This window comes from Schistocerca cancellata, unplaced genomic scaffold (assembly GCF_023864275.1).
Source record: "Schistocerca cancellata isolate TAMUIC-IGC-003103 unplaced genomic scaffold, iqSchCanc2.1 HiC_scaffold_559, whole genome shotgun sequence".
Lineage (NCBI taxonomy): Eukaryota > Metazoa > Arthropoda > Insecta > Orthoptera > Acrididae > Schistocerca > Schistocerca cancellata.
This window is the reverse complement of record NW_026046572.1, coordinates 18,150-40,039: the sequence shown is the minus strand read 5'-3', so window position 1 is coordinate 40,039 and position 21,890 is coordinate 18,150. Positions and strand designations below refer to the sequence as shown.

The window sequence follows — 21,890 nt, the reverse complement described above, 5'->3', positions numbered from 1 at the left end:
CGGCTGTGAGACGAGGAGATGAGCTGCGGCTTCTGGGCGCGACTGTAACGCTGCGCCCTCGATCAAATAACACTGCACATTGCTGGTGACCCACGTGTTTAGTAGTGACGCAACTGCTAGGATGCAGCTCAACGTCCGCCTTTTGAGAGCGAGAAAATTTTCGCAGTCGGCAGGACTCGAACCTACGCTCCCAGAGGGAATCTGATTTCAAGTCAGACGCCTTAACCACTCGGCCACGACTGCCGGTGGCGGAAGCGACTCCCGACAAGTCAAACCGCCATCTTTAGAAGCAATCTGGTGGCAGAAAACGGCGTGGCCTCACTCTTTGCTCTAGGGTTTCCATTAGCCGTTACGAAAGTGTACTAATTTTCGCCCAGACAGGGACTTGAACCCAGGACCCTTCGGTTGAAAACCTAACGCTCTACCGACTCAGCTACGCGGGCCCACGCACGAGCATTATCGTACAGCTGCGTGGTGTGCGAGTGTTTCGCATGTCGTAATTGCTGGCTTATGGCTCCAATGGCGACTTCACCGACTTCCCACTGACGCACCGCTGACGCTAGTTTTCTGTCGTCTTAAAACGATGGACATACCTCCAAGCAGCTGCGAGATCTTAAGAAAAGAAAAAAAAAAAAAACGCTGCACTACTGCTTTTGCCGCACTCGAATGATTGAAATTGCGATTCTTAAAAAGAAAATGAAATGTTAGCTCTGTCCAACACTTTCGAGCACATCTGTGTACTCACCATCTCAGCGACGGCTTTCTGCAGTCCCAGCGTCAGTGCGAGGTGAACCGATAGGCACAGTAAGCAGCGGTCGTCGCGAAAACTCAGTATTCTTAAAACGGAAATTTTCGTCTTGTTGAGAATGGCGTCACTGGTTGCACCCGCATTCGCCCACGCATGTCACATGTGTGCGAAAACGTTTGCTCCTGTTTACGCAAAATCGCACGCAGCCGGTAGGATTCGAACCTACGCTCCCAGAGGGAATCTGATTTCGAGTCAGACGCCTTAACCACTCGGCCACGACTGCCGTTAGCGCGGTGTCCTCCCGACACATGCAACTGCTACCGTTTAAAACACTGTGGTGTCAGAAAACGGCGTAGCTGCATTATTTTCCGTAGCGTTTCCGCCGCTACCAGACGAATCGTTACCAAAGTATTAAAATTTCCGCCCGAACAGGGACTTGAACCCTGGACCCTTAGGTTAAAAGCCTAATGCTCTACCGACTGAGCTATCCGGGCTCACACAAGGGTGCAAAATCTCCTACGATGCACAACTATACATTGACTCATGTCCTTTACTGTTGTGCAATCGCTGCATGGGGCCGTTACTAATAAAACGTCGCCTAAATGCTGTCTACAAACTTATCGCGCTAAGCCCGTAACACACTATCGAAGACTGCTGACACACGATGCAACAACAAATTGCACCAGCTGTTACGTCTCATACGTTGGAGCAGAGAATTTACGTGTTTTGTCGACACTCACTGGGCAATTGGAAAATTCACAAGCATTTCGAATGCAATGTTTCCCACGCTTTCGCTCATTTCACGGTTCCGTTGAAGACGTTCTTCACCACCTGACACAGAAAAAGGAATGCAGTCGGTAGGATATTTTTAATTCTTTTGCTTCTAAGGGAGTTAGTTGTCTAGTAAGTTCCTCTTATGGCATGCAATAGACAACCAGAACAGCTACAGGAGAGAGTCATTTTTGTTGTCAGCGGTAGTTGCATTATCACAAATGCAGAGTAATTCCATTGGCGTCGCACCAAAACGAGTACCTGCCGAAACCCGGGATCGAACCAGGGACCTTTAGATCTTCAGTCTAACGCTCTCCCAACTGAACTATTTCGGCTGACGTCGAAGGTTGCCATTTGCATGTGTTCGTTCACTTCTGCCTCGCTGCCAATTTCACAGTCACCTTCGTCTGATAAGACACAGGGACGCTGAAGGGCGAGCAGCCGATGCAGTGAAGTTCCACACACATTTTCTTCAGCTTCCGTCATCGTAACAAGCAAACATGTCGACTCGATTCGTGTGATATTGAATTCGCTGACTTGACGTGACGCCACGCTGACGCTAGAAAACCCGTGCTATATCGATGCCAGGGGCAACTCGTGTGCAGAGAACGAGACACAAGAAGGAGTGAGCCTCTCCACCATATGAGAGGCAGTATCTAGCAGATACACACGGTAAAACATTCGACTTGCGTTAGCTCATAAATTGCTACATGTCATCGTCTGTAAGCTAAAATGGACACATCTGCACTGCCCAGTGAGGCGACACTTGTACTAACACCTGGTGGACGGCTGTGAGACGAGGAGATGAGCTGCGGCTTCTGGGCGCGACTGTAACGCTGCGCCCTCGATCAAATAACACTGCACATTGCTGGTGACCCACGTGTTTAGTAGTGACGCAACTGCTAGGATGCAGCTCAACGTCCGCCTTTTGAGAGCGAGAAAATTTTCGCAGTCGGCAGGACTCGAACCTACGCTCCCAGAGGGAATCTGATTTCAAGTCAGACGCCTTAACCACTCGGCCACGACTGCCGGTGGCGGAAGCGACTCCCGACAAGTCAAACCGCCATCTTTAGAAGCAATCTGGTGGCAGAAAACGGCGTGGCCTCACTCTTTGCTCTAGGGTTTCCATTAGCCGTTACGAAAGTGTACTAATTTTCGCCCAGACAGGGACTTGAACCCAGGACCCTTCGGTTGAAAAACCTAACGCTCTACCGACTCAGCTACGCGGGCCCACGCACGAGCATTATCGTACAGCTGCGTGGTGTGCGAGTGTTTCGCATGTCGTAATTGCTGGCTTATGGCTCCAATGGCGACTTCACCGACTTCCCACTGACGCACCGCTGACGCTAGTTTTCTGTCGTCTTAAAACGATGGACATACCTCCAAGCAGCTGCGAGATCTTAAGAAAAGAAAAAAAAAAAAACGCTGCACTACTGCTTTTGCCGCACTCGAATGATTGAAATTGCGATTCTTAAAAAGAAAATGAAATGTTAGCTCTGTCCAACACTTTCGAGCACATCTGTGTACTCACCATCTCAGCGACGGCTTTCTGCAGTCCCAGCGTCAGTGCGAGGTGAACCGATAGGCACAGTAAGCAGCGGTCGTCGCGAAAAACTCAGTATTCTTAAAACGGAAATTTTCGTCTTGTTGAGAATGGCGTCACTGGTTGCACCCGCATTCGCCCACGCATGTCACATGTGTGCGAAAACGTTTGCTCCTGTTTACGCAAAATCGCACGCAGCCGGTAGGATTCGAACCTACGCTCCCAGAGGGAATCTGATTTCGAGTCAGACGCCTTAACCACTCGGCCACGACTGCCGTTAGCGCGGTGTCCTCCCGACACATGCAACTGCTACCGTTTAAAACACTGTGGTGTCAGAAAACGGCGTAGCTGCATTATTTTCCGTAGCGTTTCCGCCGCTACCAGACGAATCGTTACCAAAGTATTAAAATTTCCGCCCGAACAGGGACTTGAACCCTGGACCCTTAGGTTAAAAGCCTAATGCTCTACCGACTGAGCTATCCGGGCTCACACAAGGGGTGCAAAATCTCCTACGATGCACAACTATACATTGACTCATGTCCTTTACTGTTGTGCAATCGCTGCATGGGGCCGTTACTAATAAAACGTCGCCTAAATGCTGTCTACAAACTTATCGCGCTAAGCCCGTAACACACTATCGAAGACTGCTGACACACGATGCAACAACAAATTGCACCAGCTGTTACGTCTCATACGTTGGAGCAGAGAATTTACGTGTTTTGTCGACACTCACTGGGCAATTGGAAAATTCACAAGCATTTCGAATGCAAATGTTTCCCACGCTTTCGCTCATTTCACGGTTCCGTTGAAGACGTTCTTCACCACCTGACACAGAAAAAGGAATGCAGTCGGTAGGATATTTTTAATTCTTTTGCTTCTAAGGGAGTTAGTTGTCTAGTAAGTTCCTCTTATGGCATGCAATAGACAACCAGAACAGCTACAGGAGAGAGTCATTTTTGTTGTCAGCGGTAGTTGCATTATCACAAATGCAGAGTAATTCCATTGGCGTCGCACCAAAACGAGTACCTGCCGAAACCCGGGATCGAACCAGGGACCTTTAGATCTTCAGTCTAACGCTCTCCCAACTGAACTATTTCGGCTGACGTCGAAGGTTGCCATTTGCATGTGTTCGTTCACTTCTGCCTCGCTGCCAATTTCACAGTCACCTTCGTCTGATAAGACACAGGGACGCTGAAGGGCGAGCAGCCGATGCAGTGAAGTTCCACACACATTTCTTTCAGCTTCCGTCATCGTAACAAGCAAACATGTCGACTCGATTCGTGTGATATTGAATTCGCTGACTTGACGTGACGCCACGCTGACGCTAGAAAACCCGTGCTATATCGATGCCAGGGGCAACTCGTGTGCAGAGAACGAGACACAAGAAGGAGTGAGCCTCTCCACCATATGAGAGGCAGTATCTAGCAGATACACACGGTAAAACATTCGACTTGCGTTAGCTCATAAATTGCTACATGTCATCGTCTGTAAGCTAAAATGGACACATCTGCACTGCCCAGTGAGGCGACACTTGTACTAACACCTGGTGGACGGCTGTGAGACGAGGAGATGAGCTGCGGCTTCTGGGCGCGACTGTAACGCTGCGCCCTCGATCAAATAACACTGCACATTGCTGGTGACCCACGTGTTTAGTAGTGACGCAAACTGCTAGGATGCAGCTCAACGTCCGCCTTTTGAGAGCGAGAAAATTTTCGCAGTCGGCAGGACTCGAACCTACGCTCCCAGAGGGAATCTGATTTCAAGTCAGACGCCTTAACCACTCGGCCACGACTGCCGGTGGCGGAAGCGACTCCCGACAAGTCAAACCGCCATCTTTAGAAGCAATCTGGTGGCAGAAAACGGCGTGGCCTCACTCTTTGCTCTAGGGTTTCCATTAGCCGTTACGAAAGTGTACTAATTTTCGCCCAGACAGGGACTTGAACCCAGGACCCTTCGGTTGAAAACCTAACGCTCTACCGACTCAGCTACGCGGGCCCACGCACGAGCATTATCGTACAGCTGCGTGGTGTGCGAGTGTTTCGCATGTCGTAATTGCTGGCTTATGGCTCCAATGGCGACTTCACCGACTTCCCACTGACGCACCGCTGACGCTAGTTTTCTGTCGTCTTAAAACGATGGACATACCTCCAAGCAGCTGCGAGATCTTAAGAAAAGAAAAAAAAAAAAAACGCTGCACTACTGCTTTTGCCGCACTCGAATGATTGAAATTGCGATTCTTAAAAAGAAAATGAAATGTTAGCTCTGTCCAACACTTTCGAGCACATCTGTGTACTCACCATCTCAGCGACGGCTTTCTGCAGTCCCAGCGTCAGTGCGAGGTGAACCGATAGGCACAGTAAGCAGCGGTCGTCGCGAAAACTCAGTATTCTTAAAACGGAAATTTTCGTCTTGTTGAGAATGGCGTCACTGGTTGCACCCGCATTCGCCCACGCATGTCACATGTGTGCGAAAACGTTTGCTCCTGTTTACGCAAAATCGCACGCAGCCGGTAGGATTCGAACCTACGCTCCCAGAGGGAATCTGATTTCGAGTCAGACGCCTTAACCACTCGGCCACGACTGCCGTTAGCGCGGTGTCCTCCCGACACATGCAACTGCTACCGTTTAAAACACTGTGGTGTCAGAAAACGGCGTAGCTGCATTATTTTCCGTAGCGTTTCCGCCGCTACCAGACGAATCGTTACCAAAGTATTAAAATTTCCGCCCGAACAGGGACTTGAACCCTGGACCCTTAGGTTAAAAGCCTAATGCTCTACCGACTGAGCTATCCGGGCTCACACAAGGGTGCAAAATCTCCCTTACGATGCACAACTATACATTGACTCATGTCCTTTACTGTTGTGCAATCGCTGCATGGGGCCGTTACTAATAAAACGTCGCCTAAATGCTGTCTACAAAACTTATCGCGCTAAGCCCGTAACACACTATCGAAGACTGCTGACACACGATGCAACAACAAATTGCACCAGCTGTTACGTCTCATACGTTGGAGCAGAGAATTTACGTGTTTTGTCGACACTCACTGGGCAATTGGAAAATTCACAAGCATTTCGAATGCAATGTTTCCCACGCTTTCGCTCATTTCACGGTTCCGTTGAAGACGTTCTTCACCACCTGACACAGAAAAAGGAATGCAGTCGGTAGGATATTTTTAATTCTTTTGCTTCTAAGGGAGTTAGTTGTCTAGTAAGTTCCTCTTATGGCATGCAATAGACAACCAGAACAGCTACAGGAGAGAGTCATTTTTGTTGTCAGCGGTAGTTGCATTATCACAAATGCAGAGTAATTCCATTGGCGTCGCACCAAAACGAGTACCTGCCGAAACCCGGGATCGAACCAGGGACCTTTAGATCTTCAGTCTAACGCTCTCCCAACTGAACTATTTCGGCTGACGTCGAAGGTTGCCATTTGCATGTGTTCGTTCACTTCTGCCTCGCTGCCAATTTCACAGTCACCTTCGTCTGATAAGACACAGGGACGCTGAAGGGCGAGCAGCCGATGCAGTGAAGTTCCACACACATTTCTTCAGCTTCCGTCATCGTAACAAGCAAACATGTCGACTCGATTCGTGTGATATTGAATTCGCTGACTTGACGTGACGCCACGCTGACGCTAGAAAACCCGTGCTATATCGATGCCAGGGGCAACTCGTGTGCAGAGAACGAGACACAAGAAGGAGTGAGCCTCTCCACCATATGAGAGGCAGTATCTAGCAGATACACACGGTAAAACATTCGACTTGCGTTAGCTCATAAATTGCTACATGTCATCGTCTGTAAGCTAAAATGGACACATCTGCACTGCCCAGTGAGGCGACACTTGTACTAACACCTGGTGGACGGCTGTGAGACGAGGAGATGAGCTGCGGCTTCTGGGCGCGACTGTAACGCTGCGCCCTCGATCAAATAACACTGCACATTGCTGGTGACCCACGTGTTTAGTAGTGACGCAACTGCTAGGATGCAGCTCAACGTCCGCCTTTTGAGAGCGAGAAAATTTTCGCAGTCGGCAGGACTCGAACCTACGCTCCCAGAGGGAATCTGATTTCAAGTCAGACGCCTTAACCACTCGGCCACGACTGCCGGTGGCGGAAGCGACTCCCGACAAGTCAAACCGCCATCTTTAGAAGCAATCTGGTGGCAGAAAACGGCGTGGCCTCACTCTTTGCTCTAGGGTTTCCATTAGCCGTTACGAAAGTGTACTAATTTTCGCCACAGACAGGGACTTGAACCCAGGACCCTTCGGTTGAAAACCTAACGCTCTACCGACTCAGCTACGCGGGCCCACGCACGAGCATTATCGTACAGCTGCGTGGTGTGCGAGTGTTTCGCATGTCGTAATTGCTGGCTTATGGCTCCAATGGCGACTTCACCGACTTCCCACTGACGCACCGCTGACGCTAGTTTTCTGTCGTCTTAAAACGATGGACATACCTCCAAGCAGCTGCGAGATCTTAAGAAAAGAAAAAAAAAAAAACGCTGCACTACTGCTTTTGCCGCACTCGAATGATTGAAATTGCGATTCTTAAAAAGAAAATGAAATGTTAGCTCTGTCCAACACTTTCGAGCACATCTGTGTACTCACCATCTCAGCGACGGCTTTCTGCAGTCCCAGCGTCAGTGCGAGGTGAACCGATAGGCACAGTAAGCAGCGGTCGTCGCGAAAACTCAGTATTCTTAAAACGGAAATTTTCGTCTTGTTGAGAATGGCGTCACTGGTTGCACCCGCATTCGCCCACGCATGTCACATGTGTGCGAAAACGTTTGCTCCTGTTTACGCAAAATCGCACGCAGCCGGTAGGATTCGAACCTACGCTCCCAGAGGGAATCTGATTTCGAGTCAGACGCCTTAACCACTCGGCCACGACTGCCGTTAGCGCGGTGTCCTCCCGACACATGCAACTGCTACCGTTTAAAAACACTGTGGTGTCAGAAAACGGCGTAGCTGCATTATTTTCCGTAGCGTTTCCGCCGCTACCAGACGAATCGTTACCAAAGTATTAAAATTTCCGCCCGAACAGGGACTTGAACCCCTGGACCCTTAGGTTAAAAGCCTAATGCTCTACCGACTGAGCTATCCGGGCTCACACAAGGGTGCAAAATCTCCTACGATGCACAACTATACATTGACTCATGTCCTTTACTGTTGTGCAATCGCTGCATGGGGCCGTTACTAATAAAACGTCGCCTAAATGCTGTCTACAAACTTATCGCGCTAAGCCCGTAACACACTATCGAAGACTGCTGACACACGATGCAACAACAAATTGCACCAGCTGTTACGTCTCATACGTTGGAGCAGAGAATTTACGTGTTTTGTCGACACTCACTGGGCAATTGGAAAATTCACAAGCATTTCGAATGCAATGTTTCCCACGCTTTCGCTCATTTCACGGTTCCGTTGAAGACGTTCTTCACCACCTGACACAGAAAAAGGAATGCAGTCGGTAGGATATTTTTTAATTCTTTTGCTTCTAAGGGAGTTAGTTGTCTAGTAAGTTCCTCTTATGGCATGCAATAGACAACCAGAACAGCTACAGGAGAGAGTCATTTTTGTTGTCAGCGGTAGTTGCATTATCACAAATGCAGAGTAATTCCATTGGCGTCGCACCAAAACGAGTACCTGCCGAAACCCGGGATCGAACCAGGGACCTTTAGATCTTCAGTCTAACGCTCTCCCAACTGAGCTATTTCGGCTGACGTCGAAGGTTGCCATTTGCATGTGTTCGTTCACTTCTGCCTCGCTGCCAATTTCACAGTCACCTTCGTCTGATAAGACACAGGGACGCTGAAGGGCGAGCAGGCCGATGCAGTGAAGTTCCACACACATTTCTTCAGCTTCCGTCATCGTAACAAGCAAACATGTCTCGACTCGATTCGTGTGATATTGAATCGCTGACTTGACGTGACGCCACGCTGACGCTAGAAAACCCGTGCTATATCGATGCCAGGGGCAACTCGTGTTGCAGAGAACGAGACACAAGAAGGAGTGAGCCTCTCCACCATATGAGAGGCAGTATCTAGCAGATACACACGGTAAAACATTTCGACTTGCGTTAGCTCATAAATTGCTACATGTCATCGTCTGTAAGCTAAATGGGACACATCTGCACTGCCCAGTGAGGCGACACTTGTACTAACACCTGGTGGACGGCTGTGAGACGAGGAGATGAGGCTGCGGCTTCTGGGCGCGACTGTAAACGCTGCGCCCTCGATCAAATAACACTGCACATTGCTGGTGACCCGCGTGTTTAGTAGTGACGCAACTGCTAGGATGCAGCTCAACGTCCGCCTTTTGAGAGCGAGAAAATTTTCGCAGTCGGCAGGACTCGAACCTACGCTCCCAGAGGGAATCTGATTTCAAGTCAGACGCCTTAACCACTCGGCCACGACTGCCGGTGGCGGAAGCGACTCCCGACAAGTCAAACCGCCATCTTTAGAAGCAATCTGGTGGCAGAAAACGGCGTGGCCTCACTCTTTGCTCTAGGGTTTCCATTAGCCGTTACGAAAGTGTACTAATTTTCGCCCAGACAGGGACTTGAACCCAGGACCCTTCGGTTGAAAACCTAACGCTCTACCGACTCAGCTACGCGGGCCCCACGCACGAGCATTATCGTACAGCTGCGTGGTGTGCGAGTGTTTCGCATGTCGTAATTGCTGGCTTATGGCTCCAATGGCGACTTCACCGACTTCCACTGACGCACCGCTGACGCTAGTTTTCTGTCGTCTTAAAACGATGGACATACCTCCAAGCAGCTGCGAGATCTTAAGAAAAGAAAAAAAAAAAAAAAAAAACGCTGCAACTACTGCTTTTGCCGCACTCGAATGATTGAAATTGCGATTCTTAAAAGAAAATGAAATGTTAGCTCTGTCCAACACTTTCGAGCACATCTGTGTACTCACCATCTCAGCGACGGCTTTCTGCAGTCCCAGCGTCAGTGCGAGGTGAACCGATAGGCACAGTAAGCAGCGGTCGTCGCGAAAACTCAGTATTCTTAAAAACGGAAATTTCGTCTTGTTGAGAATGGCGTCACTGGTTGCACCCGCATTCGCCCCACGCATGTCACATGTGTGCGAAAACGTTTGCTCCTCTTTACGCAAAATCGCACGCAGCCGGTAGGATTCGAACCTACGCTCCCAGAGGGGAATCTGATTTCGAGTCAGACGCCTTAACCACTCGGCCACGACTGCCGTTAGCGCGGTGTTCTCCCGACACATGCAACTGCTACCGTTTAAAACACTGTGGTGTCAGAAAACGGCGTAGCTGCATTATTTTCCGTAGCGTTTCCGCCGCTACCAGACGAATCGTTACCAAAGTATTAAAATTTCCGCCCGAACAGGGACTTGAACCCTGGACCCTTAGGTTAAAAGCCTAATGCTCTACCGACTGAGCTATCCGGGCTCACACAAGGGTGCAAAATCTCCTACGATGCACAACTATACATTGACTCATGTCCTTTACTGTTGTGCAATCGCTGCATGGGGCCGTTACTAATAAAACGGTCGCCTAAATGCTGTCTACAAAACTTATCGCGCTAAGCCCGTAACACACTATCGAAGACTGCTGACACACGATGCAACAACAAATTGCACCAGCTGTTACGTCTCATACGTTGGAGCAGAGAATTTACGTGTTTTGTCGACACTCACTGGGCAATTGGAAAATTCACAAGCATTTCGAATGCAATGTTTCCCACGCTTTCCGCTCATTTCACGGTTCCGTTGAAGACGTTCTTCACCACCTGACACAGAAAAAGGAATGCAGTCGGTAGGATATTTTTAATTCTTTTGCTTCTAAGGGAGTTAGTTGTCTAGTAAGTTCCTCTTATTGGCATGCAATAGGACAACCAGAACAGCTACAGGAGAGAGTCATTTTTGTTGTCAGCGGTAGTTGCATTATCACAAAACGCAGAGTAATTCCATTGGCGTCGCAACCAAAACGAGTACCTGCCGAAACCCGGGATCGAACCAGGGACCTTTAGATCTTCAGTCTAACGCTCTCCCAACTGAGCTATTTCGGGCTGACGTCGAAGGTTGCCATTTGCATGTGTTCGTTCACTTCTGCCTCGCTGCCAATTTCACAGTCACCTTCGTCTGATAAGACACAGGGACGCTTGAAGGGCGAGCAGCCGATGCAGTGGAAGTTCCACACACATTTCTTCAGCTTCCGTCATCGTAACAAGCAAACATGTCGACTCGATTCGTGTGATATTGAATTCGCTGACTTGACGTGACGCCACGCTGACGCTAGAAAACCCGTGCTATATCGATGCCAGGGGCAACTCGTGTGCAGAGAACGAGACACAAGAAGGAGTGAGCCTCTCCACCATATGAGAGGCAGTATCTAGCAGATACACACGGTAAAACATTCGACTTTGCGTTAGCTCATAAATTGCTACATGTCATCGTCTGTAAGCTAAAATGGACACATCTGCACTGCCCAGTGAGGCGACACTTGTTACTAACACCTGGTGGACGGCTGTGAGACGAGGAGATGAGCTGCGGCTTCTGGGCGCGACCTGTAACGCTGCGCCCTCGATCAAATAACACTTGCACATTGCTGGTGACCCGCGTGTTTAGTAGTGACGCAACTGCTAGGATGCAGCTCAAACGTCCGCCTTTTGAGAGCGAGAAAATTTTCGCAGTCGGCAGGACTCGAACCTACGCTCCCAGAGGGAATCTGATTTCAAGTCAGACGCCTTAACCACTCGGCCACGACTGCCGGTGGCGGAAGCGACTCCCGACAAGTCAAACCGCCATCTTTAGAAGCAATCTGGTGGCAGAAAACGGCGTGGCCTCACTCTTTGCTCTAGGGTTTCCATTAGCCGTTACGAAAGTGTACTAATTTCGCCCAGACAGGGGACTTGAACCCAGGACCCTTCGGTTGAAAACCTAACGCTCTACCGACTCAGCTACGCGGGCCCACGCACGAGCATTATCGTACAGCTGCGTGGTGTGCGAGTGTTTCGCATGTCGTAATTGCTGGCTTATGGCTCAATGGCGACTTCACCGACTTCCCACTGACGCACCGCTGACGCTAGTTTTCTGTCGTCTTAAACGATGGACATACCTCCAAGCAGCTGCGAGATCTTAAGAAAAGAAAAAAAAAAAAAAAAAACGCTGCACTACTGCTTTTGCCGCACTCGAATGATTGAAATTGCGATTCTTAAAAAGAAAATGAAATGTTAGCTCTGTCCAACACTTTCGAGCACATCTGTGTACTCACCATCTCAGCGACGGCTTTCTGCAGTCCCAGCGTCAGTGCGAGGTGAACCGATAGGCACAGTAAGCAGCGGTCGTCGCGAAAACTCAGTATTCTTAAAACGGAAATTTTCGTCTTGTTGAGAATGGCGTCACTGGTTGCACCCGCATTCGCCCACGCATGTCACATGTGTGCGAAAACGTTTGCTCCTCTTTACGCAAAATCGCACGCAGCCGGTAGGATTCGAACCTACGCTCCCAGAGGGAATCTGATTTCGAGTCAGACGCCTTAACCACTCGGCCACGACTGCCGTTAGCGCGGTGTTCTCCCGACACATGCAACTGCTACCGTTTAAAACACTGTGGTGTCAGAAAACGGCGTAGCTGCATTATTTTCCGTAGCGTTTCCGCCGCTACCAGACGAATCGTTACCAAAGTATTAAAATTTCCGCCCGAACAGGGACTTGAACCCTGGACCCTTAGGTTAAAAGCCTAATGCTCTACCGACTGAGCTATCCGGGCTCACACAAGGGTGCAAAATCTCCTACGATGCACAACTATACATTGACTCATGTCCTTTACTGTTGTGCAATCGCTGCATGGGGCCGTTACTAATAAAACGTCGCCTAAATGCTGTCTACAAACTTATCGCGCTAAGCCCGTAACACACTATCGAAGACTGCTGACACACGATGCAACAACAAATTGCACCAGCTGTTACGTCTCATACGTTGGAGCAGAGAATTTACGTGTTTTGTCGACACTCACTGGGCAATTGGAAAATTCACAAGCATTTCGAATGCAATGTTTCCCACGCTTTCGCTCATTTCACGGTTCCGTTGAAGACGTTCTTCACCTCCTGACACAGAAAAAGGAATGCAGTCGGTAGGATATTTTAATTCTTTTGCTTCTAAGGGAGTTAGTTGTCTAGTAAGTTCCTCTTATGGCATGCAATAGACAACCAGAACAGCTACAGGAGAGAGTCATTTTTGTTGTCAGCGGTAGTTGCATTATCACAAACGGCAGAGTAATTCCATTGGCGTCGCACCAAAACGAGTACCTGCCGAAACCCGGGATCGAACCAGGGACCTTTAGATCTTCAGTCTAACGCTCTCCCAACTGAGCTATTTCGGCTGACGTCGAAGGTTGCCATTTGCATGTGTTCGTTCACTTCTGCCTCGCTGCCAATTTCACAGTCACCTTCGTCTGATAAGACACAGGGACGCTGAAGGGCGAGCAGCCGATGCAGTGAAGTTCCACACACATTTCTTCAGCTTCCGTCATCGTAACAAGCAAACATGTCGACTCGATTCGTGTGATATTGAATTCGCTGACTTGACGTGACGCCACGCTGACGCTAGAAAACCCGTGCTATATCGATGCCAGGGGCAACTCGTGTGCAGAGAACGAGACACAAGAAGGAGTGAGCCTCTCCACCATATGAGAGGCAGTATCTAGCAGATACACACGGTAAAACATTCGACTTGCGTTAGCTCATAAATTGCTACATGTCATCGTCTGTAAGCTAAAATGGACACATCTGCACTGCCCAGTGAGGCGACACTTGTACTAACACCTGGTGGACGGCTGTGAGACGAGGAGATGAGCTGCGGCTTCTGGGCGCGACTGTAACGCTGCGCCCTCGATCAAATAACACTGCACATTGCTGGTGACCCGCGTGTTTAGTAGTGACGCAACTGCTAGGATGCAGCTCAACGTCCGCCTTTTGAGAGCGAGAAAATTTTCGCAGTCGGCAGGACTCGAACCTACGCTCCCAGAGGGAATCTGATTTCAAGTCAGACGCCTTAACCACTCGGCCACGACTGCCGGTGGCGGAAGCGACTCCCGACAAGTCAAACCGCCATCTTTAGAAGCAATCTGGTGGCAGAAAACGGCGTGGCCTCACTCTTTGCTCTAGGGTTTCCATTAGCCGTTACGAAAGTGTACTAATTTTCGCCCAGACAGGGACTTGAACCCAGGACCCTTCGGTTGAAAACCTAACGCTCTACCGACTCAGCTACGCGGGCCCACGCACGAGCATTATCGTACAGCTGCGTGGTGTGCGAGTGTTTCGCATGTCGTAATTGCTGGCTTATGGCTCCAATGGCGACTTCACCGACTTCCCACTGACGCACCGCTGACGCTAGTTTTCTGTCGTCTTAAAACGATGGACATACCTCCAAGCAGCTGCGAGATCTTAAGAAAAGAAAAAAAAAAAAAAAAAAACGCTGCACTACTGCTTTTGCCGCACTCGAATGATTGAAATTGCGATTCTTAAAAAGAAAATGAAATGTTAGCTCTGTCCAACACTTTCGAGCACATCTGTGTACTCACCATCTCAGCGACGGCTTTCTGCAGTCCCAGCGTCAGTGCGAGGTGAACCGATAGGCACAGTAAGCAGCGGTCGTCGCGAAAACTCAGTATTCTTAAAACGGAAATTTTCGTCTTGTTGAGAATGGCGTCACTGGTTGCACCCGCATTCGCCCACGCATGTCACATGTGTGCGAAAACGTTTGCTCCTCTTTACGCAAAATCGCACGCAGCCGGTAGGATTCGAACCTACGCTCCCAGAGGGAATCTGATTTCGAGTCAGACGCCTTAACCACTCGGCCACGACTGCCGTTAGCGCGGTGTTCTCCCGACACATGCAACTGCTACCGTTTAAAACACTGTGGTGTCAGAAAACGGCGTAGCTGCATTATTTTCCGTAGCGTTTCCGCCGCTACCAGACGAATCGTTACCAAAGTATTAAAATTTCCGCCCGAACAGGGACTTGAACCCTGGACCCTTAGGTTAAAAGCCTAATGCTCTACCGACTGAGCTATCCGGGCTCACACAAGGGTGCAAAATCTCCTACGATGCACAACTATACATTGACTCATGTCCTTTACTGTTGTGCAATCGCTGCATGGGGCCGTTACTAATAAAACGTCGCCTAAATGCTGTCTACAAACTTATCGCGCTAAGCCCGTAACACACTATCGAAGACTGCTGACACACGATGCAACAACAAATTGCACCAGCTGTTACGTCTCATACGTTGGAGCAGAGAATTTACGTGTTTTGTCGACACTCACTGGGCAATTGGAAAATTCACAAGCATTTCGAATGCAATGTTTCCCACGCTTTCGCTCATTTCACGGTTCCGTTGAAGACGTTCTTCACCTCCTGACACAGAAAAAGGAATGCAGTCGGTAGGATATTTTTAATTCTTTTGCTTCTAAGGGAGTTAGTTGTCTAGTAAGTTCCTCTTATGGCATGCAATAGACAACCAGAACAGCTACAGGAGAGAGTCATTTTTGTTGTCAGCGGTAGTTGCATTATCACAAACGCAGAGTAATTCCATTGGCGTCGCACCAAAACGAGTACCTGCCGAAACCCGGGATCGAACCAGGGACCTTTAGATCTTCAGTCTAACGCTCTCCCAACTGAGCTATTTCGGCTGACGTCGAAGGTTGCCATTTGCATGTGTTCGTTCACTTCTGCCTCGCTGCCAATTTCACAGTCACCTTCGTCTGATAAGACACAGGGACGCTGAAGGGCGAGCAGCCGATGCAGTGAAGTTCCACACACATTTCTTCAGCTTCCGTCATCGTAACAAGCAAACATGTCGACTCGATTCGTGTGATATTGAATTCGCTGACTTGACGTGACGCCACGCTGACGCTAGAAAACCCGTGCTATATCGATGCCAGGGGCAACTCGTGTGCAGAGAACGAGACACAAGAAGGAGTGAGCCTCTCCACCATATGAGAGGCAGTATCTAGCAGATACACACGGTAAAACATTCGACTTGCGTTAGCTCATAAATTGCTACATGTCATCGTCTGTAAGCTAAAATGGACACATCTGCACTGCCCAGTGAGGCGACACTTGTACTAACACCTGGTGGACGGCTGTGAGACGAGGAGATGAGCTGCGGCTTCTGGGCGCGACTGTAACGCTGCGCCCTCGATCAAATAACACTGCACATTGCTGGTGACCCGCGTGTTTAGTAGTGACGCAACTGCTAGGATGCAGCTCAACGTCCGCCTTTTGAGAGCGAGAAAATTTTCGCAGTCGGCAGGACTCGAACCTACGCTCCCAGAGGGAATCTGATTTCAAGTCAGACGCCTTAACCACTCGGCCACGACTGCCGGTGGCGGAAGCGACTCCCGACAAGTCAAACCGCCATCTTTAGAAGCAATCTGGTGGCAGAAAACGGCGTGGCCTCACTCTTTGCTCTAGGGTTTCCATTAGCCGTTACGAAAGTGTACTAATTTTCGCCCAGACAGGGACTTGAACCCAGGACCCTTCGGTTGAAAACCTAACGCTCTACCGACTCAGCTACGCGGGCCCACGCACGAGCATTATCGTACAGCTGCGTGGTGTGCGAGTGTTTCGCATGTCGTAATTGCTGGCTTATGGCTCCAATGGCGACTTCACCGACTTCCCACTGACGCACCGCTGACGCTAGTTTTCTGTCGTCTTAAAACGATGGACATACCTCCAAGCAGCTGCGAGATCTTAAGAAAAGAAAAAAAAAAAAAAAAAACGCTGCACTACTGCTTTTGCCGCACTCGAATGATTGAAATTGCGATTCTTAAAAAGAAAATGAAATGTTAGCTCTGTCCAACACTTTCGAGCACATCTGTGTACTCACCATCTCAGCGACGGCTTTCTGCAGTCCCAGCGTCAGTGCGAGGTGAACCGATAGGCACAGTAAGCAGCGGTCGTCGCGAAAACTCAGTATTCTTAAAACGGAAATTTTCGTCTTGTTGAGAATGGCGTCACTGGTTGCACCCGCATTCGCCCACGCATGTCACATGTGTGCGAAAACGTTTGCTCCTCTTTACGCAAAATCGCACGCAGCCGGTAGGATTCGAACCTACGCTCCCAGAGGGAATCTGATTTCGAGTCAGACGCCTTAACCACTCGGCCACGACTGCCGTTAGCGCGGTGTTCTCCCGACACATGCAACTGCTACCGTTTAAAACACTGTGGTGTCAGAAAACGGCGTAGCTGCATTATTTTCCGTAGCGTTTCCGCCGCTACCAGACGAATCGTTACCAAAGTATTAAAATTTCCGCCCGAACAGGGACTTGAACCCTGGACCCTTAGGTTAAAAGCCTAATGCTCTACCGACTGAGCTATCCGGGCTCACACAAGGGTGCAAAATCTCCTACGATGCACAACTATACATTGACTCATGTCCTTTACTGTTGTGCAATCGCTGCATGGGGCCGTTACTAATAAAACGTCGCCTAAATGCTGTCTACAAACTTATCGCGCTAAGCCCGTAACACACTATCGAAGACTGCTGACACACGATGCAACAACAAATTGCACCAGCTGTTACGTCTCATACGTTGGAGCAGAGAATTTACGTGTTTTGTCGACACTCACTGGGCAATTGGAAAATTCACAAGCATTTCGAATGCAATGTTTCCCACGCTTTCGCTCATTTCACGGTTCCGTTGAAGACGTTCTTCACCACCTGACACAGAAAAAGGAATGCAGTCGGTAGGATATTTTTAATTCTTTTGCTTCTAAGGGAGTTAGTTGTCTAGTAAGTTCCTCTTATGGCATGCAATAGACAACCAGAACAGCTACAGGAGAGAGTCATTTTTGTTGTCAGCGGTAGTTGCATTATCACAAACGCAGAGTAATTCCATTGGCGTCGCACCAAAACGAGTACCTGCCGAAACCCGGGATCGAACCAGGGACCTTTAGATCTTCAGTCTAACGCTCTCCCAACTGAGCTATTTCGGCTGACGTCGAAGGTTGCCATTTGCATGTGTTCGTTCACTTCTGCCTCGCTGCCAATTTCACAGTCACCTTCGTCTGATAAGACACAGGGACGCTGAAGGGCGAGCAGCCGATGCAGTGAAGTTCCACACACATTTCTTCAGCTTCCGTCATCGTAACAAGCAAACATGTCGACTCGATTCGTGTGATATTGAATTCGCTGACTTGACGTGACGCCACGCTGACGCTAGAAAACCCGTGCTATATCGATGCCAGGGGCAACTCGTGTGCAGAGAACGAGACACAAGAAGGAGTGAGCCTCTCCACCATATGAGAGGCAGTATCTAGCAGATACACACGGTAAAACATTCGACTTGCGTTAGCTCATAAATTGCTACATGTCATCGTCTGTAAGCTAAAATGGACACATCTGCACTGCCCAGTGAGGCGACACTTGTACTAACACCTGGTGGACGGCTGTGAGACGAGGAGATGAGCTGCGGCTTCTGGGCGCGACTGTAACGCTGCGCCCTCGATCAAATAACACTGCACATTGCTGGTGACCCGCGTGTTTAGTAGTGACGCAACTGCTAGGATGCAGCTCAACGTCCGCCTTTTGAGAGCGAGAAAATTTTCGCAGTCGGCAGGACTCGAACCTACGCTCCCAGAGGGAATCTGATTTCAAGTCAGACGCCTTAACCACTCGGCCACGACTGCCGGTGGCGGAAGCGACTCCCGACAAGTCAAACCGCCATCTTTAGAAGCAATCTGGTGGCAGAAAACGGCGTGGCCTCACTCTTTGCTCTAGGGTTTCCATTAGCCGTTACGAAAGTGTACTAATTTTCGCCCAGACAGGGACTTGAACCCAGGACCCTTCGGTTGAAAACCTAACGCTCTACCGACTCAGCTACGCGGGCCCACGCACGAGCATTATCGTACAGCTGCGTGGTGTGCGAGTGTTTCGCATGTCGTAATTGCTGGCTTATGGCTCCAATGGCGACTTCACCGACTTCCCACTGACGCACCGCTGACGCTAGTTTTCTGTCGTCTTAAAACGATGGACATACCTCCAAGCAGCTGCGAGATCTTAAGAAAAGAAAAAAAAAAAAAAAAAACGCTGCACTACTGCTTTTGCCGCACTCGAATGATTGAAATTGCGATTCTTAAAAAGAAAATGAAATGTTAGCTCTGTCCAACACTTTCGAGCACATCTGTGTACTCACCATCTCAGCGACGGCTTTCTGCAGTCCCAGCGTCAGTGCGAGGTGAACCGATAGGCACAGTAAGCAGCGGTCGTCGCGAAAACTCAGTATTCTTAAAACGGAAATTTTCGTCTTGTTGAGAATGGCGTCACTGGTTGCACCCGCATTCGCCCACGCATGTCACATGTGTGCGAAAACGTTTGCTCCTCTTTACGCAAAATCGCACGCAGCCGGTAGGATTCGAACCTACGCTCCCAGAGGGAATCTGATTTCGAGTCAGACGCCTTAACCACTCGGCCACGACTGCCGTTAGCGCGGTGTTCTCCCGACACATGCAACTGCTACCGTTTAAAACACTGTGGTGTCAGAAAACGGCGTAGCTGCATTATTTTCCGTAGCGTTTCCGCCGCTACCAGACGAATCGTTACCAAAGTATTAAAATTTCCGCCCGAACAGGGACTTGAACCCTGGACCCTTAGGTTAAAAGCCTAATGCTCTACCGACTGAGCTATCCGGGCTCACACAAGGGTGCAAAATCTCCTACGATGCACAACTATACATTGACTCATGTCCTTTACTGTTGTGCAATCGCTGCATGGGGCCGTTACTAATAAAACGTCGCCTAAATGCTGTCTACAAACTTATCGCGCTAAGCCCGTAACACACTATCGAAGACTGCTGACACACGATGCAACAACAAATTGCACCAGCTGTTACGTCTCATACGTTGGAGCAGAGAATTTACGTGTTTTGTCGACACTCACTGGGCAATTGGAAAATTCACAAGCATTTCGAATGCAATGTTTCCCACGCTTTCGCTCATTTCACGGTTCCGTTGAAGACGTTCTTCACCTCCTGACACAGAAAAAGGAATGCAGTCGGTAGGATATTTTTAATTCTTTTGCTTCTAAGGGAGTTAGTTGTCTAGTAAGTTCCTCTTATGGCATGCAATAGACAACCAGAACAGCTACAGGAGAGAGTCATTTTTGTTGTCAGCGGTAGTTGCATTATCACAAACGCAGAGTAATTCCATTGGCGTCGCACCAAAACGAGTACCTGCCGAAACCCGGGATCGAACCAGGGACCTTTAGATCTTCAGTCTAACGCTCTCCCAACTGAGCTATTTCGGCTGACGTCGAAGGTTGCCATTTGCATGTGTTCGTTCACTTCTGCCTCGCTGCCAATTTCACAGTCACCTTCGTCTGATAAGACACAGGGACGCTGAAGGGCGAGCAGCCGATGCAGTGAAGTTCCACACACATTTCTTCAGCTTCCGTCATCGTAACAAGCAAACATGTCGACTCGATTCGTGTGATATTGAATTCGCTGACTTGACGTGACGCCACGCTGACGCTAGAAAACCCGTGCTATATCGATGCCAGGGGCAACTCGTGTGCAGAGAACGAGACACAAGAAGGAGTGAGCCTCTCCACCATATGAGAGGCAGTATCTAGCAGATACACACGGTAAAACATTCGACTTGCGTTAGCTCATAAATTGCTACATGTCATCGTCTGTAAGCTAAAATGGACACATCTGCACTGCCCAGTGAGGCGACACTTGTACTAACACCTGGTGGACGGCTGTGAGACGAGGAGATGAGCTGCGGCTTCTGGGCGCGACTGTAACGCTGCGCCCTCGATCAAATAACACTGCACATTGCTGGTGACCCGCGTGTTTAGTAGTGACGCAACTGCTAGGATGCAGCTCAACGTCCGCCTTTTGAGAGCGAGAAAATTTTCGCAGTCGGCAGGACTCGAACCTACGCTCCCAGAGGGAATCTGATTTCAAGTCAGACGCCTTAACCACTCGGCCACGACTGCCGGTGGCGGAAGCGACTCCCGACAAGTCAAACCGCCATCTTTAGAAGCAATCTGGTGGCAGAAAACGGCGTGGCCTCACTCTTTGCTCTAGGGTTTCCATTAGCCGTTACGAAAGTGTACTAATTTTCGCCCAGACAGGGACTTGAACCCAGGACCCTTCGGTTGAAAACCTAACGCTCTACCGACTCAGCTACGCGGGCCCACGCACGAGCATTATCGTACAGCTGCGTGGTGTGCGAGTGTTTCGCATGTCGTAATTGCTGGCTTATGGCTCCAATGGCGACTTCACCGACTTCCCACTGACGCACCGCTGACGCTAGTTTTCTGTCGTCTTAAAACGATGGACATACCTCCAAGCAGCTGCGAGATCTTAAGAAAAGAAAAAAAAAAAAAAAAACGCTGCACTACTGCTTTTGCCGCACTCGAATGATTGAAATTGCGATTCTTAAAAAGAAAATGAAATGTTAGCTCTGTCCAACACTTTCGAGCACATCTGTGTACTCACCATCTCAGCGACGGCTTTCTGCAGTCCCAGCGTCAGTGCGAGGTGAACCGATAGGCACAGTAAGCAGCGGTCGTCGCGAAAACTCAGTATTCTTAAAACGGAAATTTTCGTCTTGTTGAGAATGGCGTCACTGGTTGCACCCGCATTCGCCCACGCATGTCACATGTGTGCGAAAACGTTTGCTCCTCTTTACGCAAAATCGCACGCAGCCGGTAGGATTCGAACCTACGCTCCCAGAGGGAATCTGATTTCGAGTCAGACGCCTTAACCACTCGGCCACGACTGCCGTTAGCGCGGTGTTCTCCCGACACATGCAACTGCTACCGTTTAAAACACTGTGGTGTCAGAAAA

At 49.4% G+C, this 21,890-nt stretch overlaps 38 non-coding genes across 38 annotated transcripts; all 38 read right to left on the bottom strand.

The window, feature by feature from the left end:
* Positions 1-161: 161 nt before the first annotated feature.
* On the bottom strand, positions 162-243 carry Trnas-uga (transfer RNA serine (anticodon UGA)). The gene has a single exon. It is a non-coding gene; the product is annotated as a tRNA-Ser (tRNA).
* Positions 244-949: 706 nt separating this feature from the next.
* Positions 950-1,031, bottom strand: Trnas-cga (transfer RNA serine (anticodon CGA)). The gene has a single exon. It is a non-coding gene; the product is annotated as a tRNA-Ser (tRNA).
* A 138-nt stretch (positions 1,032-1,169) lies between these two features.
* Trnak-uuu (transfer RNA lysine (anticodon UUU)) lies at positions 1,170-1,242 on the bottom strand. The gene has a single exon. It is a non-coding gene; the product is annotated as a tRNA-Lys (tRNA).
* A 539-nt stretch (positions 1,243-1,781) lies between these two features.
* On the bottom strand, positions 1,782-1,854 carry Trnaf-gaa (transfer RNA phenylalanine (anticodon GAA)). Its single transcript has one exon. It is a non-coding gene; the product is annotated as a tRNA-Phe (tRNA).
* Positions 1,855-2,466: 612 nt separating this feature from the next.
* On the bottom strand, positions 2,467-2,548 carry Trnas-uga (transfer RNA serine (anticodon UGA)). Its single transcript has one exon. It is a non-coding gene; the product is annotated as a tRNA-Ser (tRNA).
* Positions 2,549-3,255: 707 nt separating this feature from the next.
* Trnas-cga (transfer RNA serine (anticodon CGA)) lies at positions 3,256-3,337 on the bottom strand. The gene has a single exon. It is a non-coding gene; the product is annotated as a tRNA-Ser (tRNA).
* A 138-nt stretch (positions 3,338-3,475) lies between these two features.
* Trnak-uuu (transfer RNA lysine (anticodon UUU)) lies at positions 3,476-3,548 on the bottom strand. The gene has a single exon. It is a non-coding gene; the product is annotated as a tRNA-Lys (tRNA).
* A 541-nt stretch (positions 3,549-4,089) lies between these two features.
* Trnaf-gaa (transfer RNA phenylalanine (anticodon GAA)) lies at positions 4,090-4,162 on the bottom strand. The gene has a single exon. It is a non-coding gene; the product is annotated as a tRNA-Phe (tRNA).
* A 613-nt stretch (positions 4,163-4,775) lies between these two features.
* Trnas-uga (transfer RNA serine (anticodon UGA)) lies at positions 4,776-4,857 on the bottom strand. Its single transcript has one exon. It is a non-coding gene; the product is annotated as a tRNA-Ser (tRNA).
* Positions 4,858-5,563: 706 nt separating this feature from the next.
* Positions 5,564-5,645, bottom strand: Trnas-cga (transfer RNA serine (anticodon CGA)). The gene has a single exon. It is a non-coding gene; the product is annotated as a tRNA-Ser (tRNA).
* A 138-nt stretch (positions 5,646-5,783) lies between these two features.
* On the bottom strand, positions 5,784-5,856 carry Trnak-uuu (transfer RNA lysine (anticodon UUU)). Its single transcript has one exon. It is a non-coding gene; the product is annotated as a tRNA-Lys (tRNA).
* Positions 5,857-6,398: 542 nt separating this feature from the next.
* Positions 6,399-6,471, bottom strand: Trnaf-gaa (transfer RNA phenylalanine (anticodon GAA)). Its single transcript has one exon. It is a non-coding gene; the product is annotated as a tRNA-Phe (tRNA).
* A 611-nt stretch (positions 6,472-7,082) lies between these two features.
* On the bottom strand, positions 7,083-7,164 carry Trnas-uga (transfer RNA serine (anticodon UGA)). Its single transcript has one exon. It is a non-coding gene; the product is annotated as a tRNA-Ser (tRNA).
* A 706-nt stretch (positions 7,165-7,870) lies between these two features.
* On the bottom strand, positions 7,871-7,952 carry Trnas-cga (transfer RNA serine (anticodon CGA)). The gene has a single exon. It is a non-coding gene; the product is annotated as a tRNA-Ser (tRNA).
* Positions 7,953-8,091: 139 nt separating this feature from the next.
* On the bottom strand, positions 8,092-8,165 carry Trnak-uuu (transfer RNA lysine (anticodon UUU)). The gene has a single exon. It is a non-coding gene; the product is annotated as a tRNA-Lys (tRNA).
* A 540-nt stretch (positions 8,166-8,705) lies between these two features.
* Trnaf-gaa (transfer RNA phenylalanine (anticodon GAA)) lies at positions 8,706-8,778 on the bottom strand. Its single transcript has one exon. It is a non-coding gene; the product is annotated as a tRNA-Phe (tRNA).
* Positions 8,779-9,395: 617 nt separating this feature from the next.
* Positions 9,396-9,477, bottom strand: Trnas-uga (transfer RNA serine (anticodon UGA)). Its single transcript has one exon. It is a non-coding gene; the product is annotated as a tRNA-Ser (tRNA).
* A 712-nt stretch (positions 9,478-10,189) lies between these two features.
* On the bottom strand, positions 10,190-10,272 carry Trnas-cga (transfer RNA serine (anticodon CGA)). Its single transcript has one exon. It is a non-coding gene; the product is annotated as a tRNA-Ser (tRNA).
* Positions 10,273-10,410: 138 nt separating this feature from the next.
* On the bottom strand, positions 10,411-10,483 carry Trnak-uuu (transfer RNA lysine (anticodon UUU)). Its single transcript has one exon. It is a non-coding gene; the product is annotated as a tRNA-Lys (tRNA).
* A 546-nt stretch (positions 10,484-11,029) lies between these two features.
* Positions 11,030-11,103, bottom strand: Trnaf-gaa (transfer RNA phenylalanine (anticodon GAA)). Its single transcript has one exon. It is a non-coding gene; the product is annotated as a tRNA-Phe (tRNA).
* A 618-nt stretch (positions 11,104-11,721) lies between these two features.
* Positions 11,722-11,803, bottom strand: Trnas-uga (transfer RNA serine (anticodon UGA)). Its single transcript has one exon. It is a non-coding gene; the product is annotated as a tRNA-Ser (tRNA).
* Positions 11,804-12,511: 708 nt separating this feature from the next.
* Trnas-cga (transfer RNA serine (anticodon CGA)) lies at positions 12,512-12,593 on the bottom strand. Its single transcript has one exon. It is a non-coding gene; the product is annotated as a tRNA-Ser (tRNA).
* Positions 12,594-12,731: 138 nt separating this feature from the next.
* Trnak-uuu (transfer RNA lysine (anticodon UUU)) lies at positions 12,732-12,804 on the bottom strand. Its single transcript has one exon. It is a non-coding gene; the product is annotated as a tRNA-Lys (tRNA).
* A 539-nt stretch (positions 12,805-13,343) lies between these two features.
* Trnaf-gaa (transfer RNA phenylalanine (anticodon GAA)) lies at positions 13,344-13,416 on the bottom strand. The gene has a single exon. It is a non-coding gene; the product is annotated as a tRNA-Phe (tRNA).
* A 611-nt stretch (positions 13,417-14,027) lies between these two features.
* Trnas-uga (transfer RNA serine (anticodon UGA)) lies at positions 14,028-14,109 on the bottom strand. The gene has a single exon. It is a non-coding gene; the product is annotated as a tRNA-Ser (tRNA).
* A 711-nt stretch (positions 14,110-14,820) lies between these two features.
* On the bottom strand, positions 14,821-14,902 carry Trnas-cga (transfer RNA serine (anticodon CGA)). The gene has a single exon. It is a non-coding gene; the product is annotated as a tRNA-Ser (tRNA).
* Positions 14,903-15,040: 138 nt separating this feature from the next.
* Trnak-uuu (transfer RNA lysine (anticodon UUU)) lies at positions 15,041-15,113 on the bottom strand. The gene has a single exon. It is a non-coding gene; the product is annotated as a tRNA-Lys (tRNA).
* A 539-nt stretch (positions 15,114-15,652) lies between these two features.
* Trnaf-gaa (transfer RNA phenylalanine (anticodon GAA)) lies at positions 15,653-15,725 on the bottom strand. The gene has a single exon. It is a non-coding gene; the product is annotated as a tRNA-Phe (tRNA).
* A 611-nt stretch (positions 15,726-16,336) lies between these two features.
* On the bottom strand, positions 16,337-16,418 carry Trnas-uga (transfer RNA serine (anticodon UGA)). Its single transcript has one exon. It is a non-coding gene; the product is annotated as a tRNA-Ser (tRNA).
* A 710-nt stretch (positions 16,419-17,128) lies between these two features.
* On the bottom strand, positions 17,129-17,210 carry Trnas-cga (transfer RNA serine (anticodon CGA)). The gene has a single exon. It is a non-coding gene; the product is annotated as a tRNA-Ser (tRNA).
* Positions 17,211-17,348: 138 nt separating this feature from the next.
* Trnak-uuu (transfer RNA lysine (anticodon UUU)) lies at positions 17,349-17,421 on the bottom strand. The gene has a single exon. It is a non-coding gene; the product is annotated as a tRNA-Lys (tRNA).
* Positions 17,422-17,960: 539 nt separating this feature from the next.
* On the bottom strand, positions 17,961-18,033 carry Trnaf-gaa (transfer RNA phenylalanine (anticodon GAA)). The gene has a single exon. It is a non-coding gene; the product is annotated as a tRNA-Phe (tRNA).
* Positions 18,034-18,644: 611 nt separating this feature from the next.
* Trnas-uga (transfer RNA serine (anticodon UGA)) lies at positions 18,645-18,726 on the bottom strand. The gene has a single exon. It is a non-coding gene; the product is annotated as a tRNA-Ser (tRNA).
* A 710-nt stretch (positions 18,727-19,436) lies between these two features.
* On the bottom strand, positions 19,437-19,518 carry Trnas-cga (transfer RNA serine (anticodon CGA)). Its single transcript has one exon. It is a non-coding gene; the product is annotated as a tRNA-Ser (tRNA).
* Positions 19,519-19,656: 138 nt separating this feature from the next.
* Trnak-uuu (transfer RNA lysine (anticodon UUU)) lies at positions 19,657-19,729 on the bottom strand. Its single transcript has one exon. It is a non-coding gene; the product is annotated as a tRNA-Lys (tRNA).
* A 539-nt stretch (positions 19,730-20,268) lies between these two features.
* Positions 20,269-20,341, bottom strand: Trnaf-gaa (transfer RNA phenylalanine (anticodon GAA)). The gene has a single exon. It is a non-coding gene; the product is annotated as a tRNA-Phe (tRNA).
* Positions 20,342-20,952: 611 nt separating this feature from the next.
* On the bottom strand, positions 20,953-21,034 carry Trnas-uga (transfer RNA serine (anticodon UGA)). Its single transcript has one exon. It is a non-coding gene; the product is annotated as a tRNA-Ser (tRNA).
* A 709-nt stretch (positions 21,035-21,743) lies between these two features.
* Trnas-cga (transfer RNA serine (anticodon CGA)) lies at positions 21,744-21,825 on the bottom strand. The gene has a single exon. It is a non-coding gene; the product is annotated as a tRNA-Ser (tRNA).
* Between the last annotated feature and the right edge of the window lie 65 nt (positions 21,826-21,890).